Here is a 9,471-nt window from a genome sequence, read left to right on the forward strand (position 1 = left end):
AGTGATTAGCCTGGAGAGGCTGGAAGATAGGATAAAGGAAAGTAGGGTGGTGGGAGAAAAGGTTGGAATGTTAATCTGCAGCTAGAAGAAGAAACTGAAATGCTATGTCAACGTTTTTAATATGACTGCATACTAATGGGGTGTTAATGGGGGTGGGGGTCTCTAAATTGGAAGCTGCCATCCTCAGATCTGTGTTTCCAAAGACAGACATTCTTGTAGCAGCGTGAGAGATGGAAGAGAGGTGGGGAAAACTGAGCAGGAAGCTTCCAAAAAAAAAAAAAAAAAGCTAGGCAAGACATCTGAGCTAAGGCAGTAAGAGAAGCAGGGATAAAAAGAAAGACTGGATTCAAAGCATTTCTATAGTTGATAAAAGGGCTTCGCTGCTGGCTCAGTGGTAAAGAATCTGCCTACAGTGCTAGAGATGCAGGTTTGATCCCTGGGTCGGGAAGATCCCTTGGAGAAGAAAATGGTAATCCACTCCAGTATTCTTGCCTGGAGAATTCCATGGACAGAGGAGCCTGGGTGGGCTACAGTCCATAGGGTCACAAAAGTGTCAGACACAACTTAGCGACACAACAGCAACAACAGATTGTTGATACATATGAGCAGTGATAGATGCCACTCAAGCCGTAGCAATCACTCCTAAAATGATCCCACTGATCCTCTTCTGAACCTCCATGTGTTAATCTGCATTTGTCAATTTGCTGGCCCTGTGAGACCCACCTAAGGGTTTACACTGCTTTGGGCTCCTCCTAGAGGCTTTGTCCTGGCTGAACAGTGAATACAAAAACAGCCTCTACTGAACCCCGGGGACCACTGATGCAAATTCAGTTCAGTTCAGTCGCTCAGTCGTGTCCGACTCTTTGTGACCCCATGAATCGCAGCACACCAGGCCTCCCTGTCCATCACCAACTCCCAGAGTTCACTCAGACTCACGTCCATGGAGTCAGTGATGCCATCCAGCCATCTCATCCTCTGTCGTCCCCTTCTCCTCCTGCCCCTAAATCCCTCCCAGCATCAGAGTCTTTTCCAATGAGTCAAATTAAGCCCTGCTAATCTCTCAGGGCAAGATGAAGCTGAGTTTGTGCTTTGACGGCAGGGTTCCTCTGACCTGCAGGATCCCACCCCTGCACTGTCCTTTCTCCCAACCACAAAGCGCGATCAGATCGGCTGAAACTTCCCTCAGGGCATTAGCTCTGAGGCAGACAACCTGGAGCAGGTTCTCACTTTACCATTTACTGGCTTTACCTCACCTCTCAAACCAGGTTATTCATCTGTTAAAAAAAAAAGGGGGGGGCGGAATAATAAGCACTTCCCTGGTGATGCAGTGGTTAAGACTCCTCACTCCCAATGCAGGGGCCCAGGTTCAATCCCTGGTCACGGAACTAGATTCCACATGATGCAACTAAGACTTCACATGCCGCCACAAAGATCAAAAATCCTGCATGCCCCAACTGAAACACAGCACAGGGAAATAATAAATTAAAATAAATATTTAAAAAAAGAGGAAAGGGAATAATAACACCTATCTATACTCTCCCATTGCTTGAGAAACAGAGAAAGGGACAGAGAGAGGAGAACCACATCTGGGAGAGAATCAAACACTCGGGAATGCCTTTAAGCTAAAAGCGTTATGTAAGGAACCCTGTCATCACTACAATCAGCAGTGATGTATGGTCATAAGAACAAAGAGGCCAGTAAAAAAAAAAAAAAAAAATCTGAATGATGCAAGTACATCAATTATTTGTTTCTCCAAGTTTCACTTCATTGCAGTGAGGATGACTATATATATATATATATCTTGGAAAAAAGGAACCATCCTGGTGTCCTTAAGTGTTGCTTTGCCCATTTCTCTGCCTTTCATGAAAGAACCACATGGCCAGGGGCAACCTTTGAATGGCAGTTTTAAATTAACTCTCTCTTGGAAATAACAGCCAATGACAAATGTCAGACCACTGGTACAGAGAAATAGTGAAAAGCCCTATTTACTCTAAGAATGTGGCTGACGTTGAATACATTATAGTCCAATTATGTTTCTTTTCAGAGTGCTTTGGAGGAGTGGATGGAAACTAAGATTCCCAGGCCTGTAAGTTCTCCTGCGTATTTTCTCTGTGTCTGACATGGTTTAGAACAGTGGTTTCCAAAGCGGAAGGGAGGCCAGCATCCTAGACAGCATGTGAAATACTAGAGCATGAAAAAAAAAATTAGAACATTTATTTTTATGTTTTTTAGTGCACGGTATGGAGTGTGTTTTATAGTATATATGACAGTAATATGTTGGGACTTCCCCAGTGGCTCAGAAGGTAAAGAATCTGCCTGCAATGTAAGAGACTTGGGTTTGATCCCTGGATCGGGAAGACCAGGAATGGCCACCCACTCCAGCATTCTTGCCTGGTGAATTCCATGAACAGAGGAGCCTGGTGGGCTACAGTCCATGGGGTCTCAAAGAGTAGGACATTACTGATTGATTAACACTTTTTCATGGAGTGTGTTTTACATTGTATATTACAGTAATACATCTATAATTTACATATATATGCACATATATACGTGTGTGTAAGCCTATAAACAAAAATGTTTACTGAGGGGGCAATGATTCGATGAATCTGGGAACCAACATTGTAGAAGGGATTTGAAATTCAATCTGGGTTTGAATTTCCGGTCTCCTTAGAGATCTGTGTTTCCCGGTGGCTTCTCAGTTTTTGGTTATCCTAGGTGAAGGGAAGAGAGGAAAGAGTGATTCTAGTCCTGATATTACTACTGACTCACTGTTGACTCTGCTGTGTGGCCTCGAGGGAGTTACTTAGCAGCTTTCAAGAGCTGTGTTTACTTCATTCCTCACTCATGGGTATAGTAATGGGTATAGAAATATCTTCTTCACAAAGTCATTGAGAGAATTAAATAAAATACAGCTTATTCTGATTTAGGTATAAAGACAGTGTTTCAGGCGTGTATTTAAAATCATCGTCCCGTCTCACTCTCTTGCCTGATGTTCTTTGTGTTGTATGTTTCACAGATGAGTCATTTATGGCTATTCTGGGGGAACAATGGGGCGGGAACAGTGGGTTCTGATCCTTATATTACTATTTACTCACTGTTGAGTCAACACTCAGCTAGCATTGATTGGACATCCTGTGTGCAACTCATGCTTAATATTATCTAGTCCTTGTAGAATCCAAAAGGCATTTGCTTCATTCTTCAGACGAAGAAACTCTAGAGCAGGGCTAGTTACAGAACTTCTGCACAGATGGAAACACGCTATAGCTACACTGTCCAAGGTGTAGGCAGGAGCCACACGTGGGCAGTAAGTGCTTGGACTATGGCTACTGTGACTTAGGAACTGAATTTTTCATTTTGTTTAATTTTAAATAATTTCCACTCAGCTGCAGGTGACTGTTGGCTATTGTATTGGACAGTACAACTCTGGAGACTGCTGAGCTAACATTCAGGTACAGGCAAAATTGAGACCGTTATGGGCTGAATTGTTCCTCCCAAATTCCTGTCGAAGACCTAACCCCTGGAACCTCAGAATGAGACTATATTTGAAGATAAGGCCTTTAAAAGTAAAATGAGGTCCTATGATTGGGCCCTAAGTCCAACATGACTGGTATCCTTTTAAAAAGAGAAGATCAGAACACAGACACACAAGGGGGAAGACCATCTGCAAACATGTGAGAAAGATGGCCATCAACAAGCCAGGCAGAAAGGCCTCAGAAGAAACCAGCCCTACTGACACCTTGATCTTGGATTTCTAGCTCCAGAATTGTGAGAAAATTAATTTCTGTTGTTTAAGCTACTCGGTGTATGTTTATTACAGCAGTTCTAGCAAACTAATACAGAGATTTTTTTCAATTATGTGTAAAACCCAAAATATTGTCATTGGTTAACTCTGGGAAAGAGAGTAGGATTGTGGGAGGGCACATTCTTGGCCTTTGTCCTACAAATACAGCTTGTGGGATCTTAGTTCCTGGACCAGAGAGAGAACCTGTGCCCCCTGCAGTGGAAGCACAGGGTCTTAATCACTGGACCACCAGGGAAGTCCTGGGAGGGCGCTTTTACTATTTACCCCAAGTACATCTTTATCATTTAGTCTTTCACAATAAATATGCATTCTTGTGTTCCTTGTGTCATTAGAAGACTTTTTTTTTTTTTTTAAGATCAGAAACATCAGAGTCAAACCTAGATTTTCTGGCTCCAGAAATTACTCTACTATACACATTGCATTTCCCCTTCAGCAAATTAAATCTCTTCTTTAGGCCTTAATATTTGGACTGATAAAATGAAAGTTGTGGGCTACATTTGTGACTTTCAAATTTTGTCTCAAAGAAATATTTTAGAAGCTACTGTGAAGGTTCAGAGAAAGGCTATGTAAGTAGATCACCTGTTTGTCAAGCAGTGAAGTTCCTATTTGATTTGATTTATATATTTATGTCCCACTGGGGCTTCCCTGATAGCTCAGTTGGTAAAAAATCTGTCTGCAGTGCAGGACTCCCTGGTTCAATCCCTGGGTCAGGAAGATCCCCTGGAGAAGGGATAGGCTACCCACTCCAGTATTATTGGGCTTCCCTTGTGGCTCAGCTGCTAAAGAATCTGCCTGCACTGTGGGAGACTGGGTTTGATCCCTGGGTTGGGAAGATCCCCTGGAGAAGGGAAAGGCTACTCACTCCAGTATTCTGGCCTAGAGAATTCCATGATCTATACAGTCCATGGGGTCACAAAGAGTTGGACACGACTGAGTGACTTTCACTCACTCACTCACTGTATTTGTGTCCCATTTAACACTATTTATAGAAAATAGTATTATAATTCTAAAAAAGACACAGCAAAGTCTGGAAGCTGCTTTCCCTAGATGACTTCTAAGTTCCTTCTAACTTGAACACCCTAGAGTACTTACCATTTCGATAACAAATACATTTTTGTATGAAAACACAGACTAGGGAAATCTCATATAGGGTTTTGCTGTATTCATATTTGTGAAATTATTGCAAGCTTCTTTACAGTGAAGTATTCCATCAATTAACCAACAGGTTTGGGTCCTGTAATTAACAGGCTAATACAACTGATTTGGAGGGCTGGATTTCATACAACTCTTGGTTGGGTATTACCCACACCTGAGCTCAACATCCAGATCAACACTAGTGGAAAGTACCTTTCCCTAGAAACAGATACTTGAATTTTGATCTAGGACCTGCCAAGTCCTAGATACACAGAAGAACTGTACAAAAAAGATCTTCATGACCCAGATAATCACAATGGTGTGATCACTCACCTAGAGCCAGACATCCTGGAATGTTAAGTCAAGTGGGCCTTACAAAGCATCACTATGATCAAAGCTAGTGGAGGTGATGGAATTCAAGTTGAGCCATTTCAAATCCTAAAAGATAATGCTGTGAAAGTGCTGCACTCAATATGCCAGCAAATTTGGAAAACTCAGCAGTGGCCACAGGACTGGAAAAGGTCAGTTTTCATTCCAATTCCAAAGAATGCTAAAACTACCACACAATTGTACTCATCTCACATGCTAATAAAGTAATGCTCAAAATTCTGCAAGCCAGGCTTCAACAACAATACGTGAATCGTGAACTTCCAGGTGTTCAAGTTGGTTTTAGAAAAGGCAGAGGAGCCAGAGATCAAATTGCCAACATCTGCTGCATCATAGAAAAAGCAAGAGAGTTCCAGAAAAACATCTATTTCTGCTTTATTGACCATGCCAAAGCCTTTGACTGTGTGGATCACAATAAACTGTGGAAAATTCTGAAAGAGATGGGAATATCAGACCACCTGACCTGCCTCTTGAGAAATCTGTATGCAGGTCAGGAAGCAACAGTTAGAACTGGACATGGAACAACAGACTGGTTCCAAATAGGAAAAGGAGTACGTCAAGGCTGTATATTGTCACCCTGCTTATTTAACTTATGTGCAGAGTACATCATGAGAAATGCTGGACTGGAAGAAACACAAGCTGGTCAAGATTGCTGGGAGAAATATCAATAACCTCAGATATGCAGCTGACACTACCCTTATGGCAGAAAGTGAAGAGGAACTAAAAAGCCTCTTGATGAAAGTGAAAGTGGAGAGTGAAAAAGTTGGCTTAAAGCTCAACATTCAGAAAACTAAGATCATGGCATCTGGTCCCATCACTTCATGGGAAATAGATGGGGAAACAGTGGTAACAGTGTCAGACTTTATTTTTTGGGCTCCAAGATCACTGCAGATGGTGACTGCAGCCATGAAATTAAAAGACGCTTACTCCTTGGAAGGAAAGTTATGACCAGCCTAGACAGCATATTAAAAAGCAGAGACATTACTTTGCCAACAAAGGTCCGTCTAGTCAAGGCTATGGTTTTTCCAGTAGTCATGTATGGATGTCAGAGTTGGACTATAAAGAAAGCTGAGCCCCGAAGAATTGATGCTTTTGAACTGTGGTGTTGGAGAAGACTCTTGAGAGTCCCTTGGACTGCAAGGAGATCCAACCAGTCCATCCTAAAGGAAATCAGTCCTGAATATTCATTGGAAGGACTGATGCTGAAGCTGAGACTCCAATACTTTGGCCACCTGATGCGAAGAACTGACTCATTTGAAAAGACCCTGATGCTGGGAAAGATTGAAGGCAGGAGGAGAAGGGGCCGGCAGAGGATGAGATGGTTGGATGGCATCACCAACTCAATGGACGTGAGTTTGAGTGAACTCCGGGAGTTGGTGATGCACCGGGAAGCCTGGTGTGCTGCAGTCCATGGGGTCGTAGAGTTGGACACGATTGAGTGACTGAACCGAACTGAGGTCCTAGATCTGGCCTTGACCTCATGGCCAGACCTCATGGTCTGGCCTTGAACAAGATAGGTGTCTGTTTCTTTAGCCATAGTATAAAGACTTGGTCTACTGGGACTTCCCTGGCGGTCAAACTGGCTAAGACTTTGTGCTCCCAATGCAGGATGCCCAGGTTCAATTCCTGGACAAGGAACTAGATCCCATATGCTGCAACTAAGACCTGGTGCAGCCAAATAAATACATGTATATATAATATATATGTATAATATATATACATTAATATATATATTAAGTCCTTGATGCTTGATCAAAACATGTGCACTTCATGCAGCGAGAAATTAGACCTCCAAAAACAATGTGGGTTTATAGAGACTTGTCAAGACTTCCCTTAAATAGGATGCACAGCCATGTTAAATTCTTAAATTGAAAAAGATAACAAAGTAACTAAAAACTTTGGAGAGAAAACTTTTCCTCATAGGATAGCAGGCCATGAAGTAACAGGACTTTAATGATTAAGCTGGCCTTATTTTCCCAAGCTGCTTTGAAGAGATTATCTAAGTATCATTCCAGACACCCATCACTCTTATTTTTAGCTCTGAGTTTCCTTCACGAGAACAGTGGCCTGTGTCTTCGAGTTCCAGAGGGCGCCCAGATATGGTTCATGATTCATATGCAGGTACTCTGCATTGATTTCCAGGAAGGTCAGGGGACTGAGAGCCGGGAAAAATGATTTTAGGTGTAAAATCCTTCCTTGCTTTTGTTCCTGTTCCCACCACTTGATCAGAAATGCACAATCCACAAATTGATCCCTGTGTGCCAAAGGCGATTGGCAAATACAAAACCCAGGCGATATGGTTCTCCAAGGGCCTTGCAGCTGGTGTGGGGGGAACGACACTCAGGGCTTTGGTCACAAGCTATTTTCAGCCTCTGATAGCAGTTGTGTTACTCATGTCTCATTCACCCCCTCCCCTCAGCCTCCCTCCCCTTCCCTGAACCGCAGGACAAGGCTGGTGACGGCCCCCATGTATTTAAAGCAGACGTGAGCCCCTTTATGCAGCTGAGCCGACAGAGATCACACAGACAGGTGAGTGGAGCGAAGGGCATCAGGCCTGGGGGTGGGCTGGCCTGGGGGCGCGTTGGGACTAGGAAGGGTCCATAGAGTAAGGGTGTGTTTCATAGAGTAACTGTGTATTTCTTTCAAGCGCCACCAGCCACTCTGGTTCTGTGTAAGGAGGCTCAAGTTATGCTCGATTCTGGGGTAAACCCAGTTGTCTAGAACACTCCTCAAAGGGTGATTAGCATTTGAGGGTGCAAGGAAAGCTCACAGAGAATAAGGGACCATTTTTGGTCTAAAACTATTTTGATGGAATAATGTTTCTTATTGTCTTAGTCAAAAGGCATTCATTCTAATCCTAGGATCACATAATGAATGATGTGTGATTTTGAGAAAGTTCCTGCCCTTAGGGTCTTGGTCTCCTCTGCCAGGATCAATATGGATGTGGTGACATTTTCCTAAACTGTAAAGCCCTGCACAAAGTGGTTACAATAGACACGATACAGCAGAAGCCACCTTTCCAATGCTTAAAATACAAGGATCTGTTCTTTTTCAAAAGGTGTGAGTGAGGGACTCAAACTTCTACAGTTCACCTTATCCTGTCTTGCACTTTGGTAAAACTCAAAAGAGTCATTGATTTAAAACTAATTTTATATCCCAAGGATGTTCAGCAACAGGCTTGCTCTTAATCATTTGAAACTACTCAAAACAAGCCCCCCGAAAAGACACATCTGTGTTGAAAATCCATTAAAAGTTCTGTTTACTGGAAGATCATTCCCAGCTGGGGCTTGAGGGGTGATTCCCATTGTTTCCTCTAGATTTCAGTACAGGATTCTGTTGTTACTGTTGTTATTACATCCCAGTGAATGACAGGCATGAGTGTGACTGAGAATGAGAAACGAGTGAAAACGCTGCTCAAGGATCAGAGCCACCGCCTCTAAATCCTGTTCCCTTCACTGAGCCAAGGTGGTGACTCCTCAAGAAGGAAGGGTTGGCGAACAGGTCTGAGGACCCCTGTCTCTGCAGTACAATTTACAATTCATTGCCATTGATGAGCTTGTACTGGCCGTCTCCTGAATGCAAGGAAAGGTGGGCATCAATACAAAAAGGGCAGGAAAATGGGGAAAACCTATGTCCTCAGTTTATAATATTTTGGGGATTGAACTGCAACACTGGGTATATTCAGTTCATCGCAATGCATATAAAACTTCTTTATGACCCAGAAAATGTCAGAGACTCTTCTGGCTTGACTTCGGTTCCATTCTAAACAACTCAGTCCTTAAAACAAGCCCTGCCTGTTGGTAGGGGTACAGGTGACCCCCAGGCTCAGAATCCTTTCAAACGGGCAGACAGGTGCCCTGCAGCCCCTCACACAAGTCATCCACTGGAGATGGAGGAGGAAGGGGACTGGGGGGCAGAGAAGGAGAAGGAAAGAGTGAGCAGGATCTTTCAACAGGCAAATTGCTACAGTCCTCCTGGAAGACGAGGAGACAGACTCGGGAGAATACAAATTCAGAAATCCTGGGGGACTTCCTTGGTGGTCCAGCGGTTAAGAATTTGCTTTCCAGTGCAGGGAGTGTGGGTTTGATCCATGACTGGGGATCTAAGATTCCACATGCCACTGGGCAACTAAAACGGTGCCAGCCTGC

At 43.3% G+C, this 9,471-nt stretch overlaps 1 protein-coding gene across 1 annotated transcript in view; it reads left to right on the forward strand.

Annotated features, from left to right (window-relative positions):
* The first annotated feature begins 7,723 nt into the window (after window positions 1-7,723).
* Window positions 7,724-9,471, forward strand: part of CSRP3 (cysteine and glycine-rich protein 3 (cardiac LIM protein)) — a 20,996-nt gene continuing 19,248 nt past the window's right edge. Inside the window, exon 1 of the mRNA XM_010858427.1 lies at window positions 7,724-7,852. The gene's annotated coding sequence lies outside the window, so the exon portion shown is untranslated. The remainder of the gene's footprint in view (window positions 7,853-9,471) is intronic.

Source organism: Bison bison, unplaced genomic scaffold (assembly GCF_000754665.1).
Source record: "Bison bison bison isolate TAMUID 2011002044 unplaced genomic scaffold, Bison_UMD1.0 scf7180017864388, whole genome shotgun sequence".
NCBI lineage: Eukaryota > Metazoa > Chordata > Mammalia > Artiodactyla > Bovidae > Bison > Bison bison.